Source organism: Elephas maximus, chromosome 7, assembly GCF_024166365.1.
Source record: "Elephas maximus indicus isolate mEleMax1 chromosome 7, mEleMax1 primary haplotype, whole genome shotgun sequence".
NCBI lineage: Eukaryota > Metazoa > Chordata > Mammalia > Proboscidea > Elephantidae > Elephas > Elephas maximus.
The window spans coordinates 58767304-58767877 of record NC_064825.1 but is presented as its reverse complement, the minus strand read 5'-3'; positions in this window follow the sequence as shown (position 1 = coordinate 58767877).

Sequence of the window (574 nt, the reverse complement as noted above, 5' to 3'; positions counted from 1 at the left end):
TGTAGACTGATATGCCGAATTCATGAAGCCATAAAGGATGCAAGAGTAGATAACCAAATCATAATGATTTATTAAGTCACTCCATTAAAAACAAACAAACAAAAACCCCATTACAGTGGTGTCAATTCTGGCTTGTGGCAATCCCATGTGATACAGAGTATAACTACTCCATAGGGTTTTCTGAGCTATAGCCTTTACAGAAGCAGATCGCCAGGCCTTTCTTCCATGGAGCTGCTGGGTGAATTTGAACCACCAACCTTTTAAATTAGCAGTCAGGTGCAAACTGCTTGTGCCATCCAGGGGCCAAGCCACTTTGTTACCAGGATGCTATTGCAGTTGACATGAATAAAATGTCCCCTTACTTTAGAGGGTAAACATTGTAATTGGACGGTTAAAATCCCCGCCTCTGAAACCAGATCAAATTTTGTATAGTTATGATATAGCACTTGATGGTTAAAGCCCTTGACTACTAGTCAGCAGCTCTGTGGGGCGAAAACTTGGCAGTCTATTTCTGTAGAGATTTACCGCCTTGGAAACCCTTGGGTCGCTCTCAGTCAGAACTGACTGGACAGCA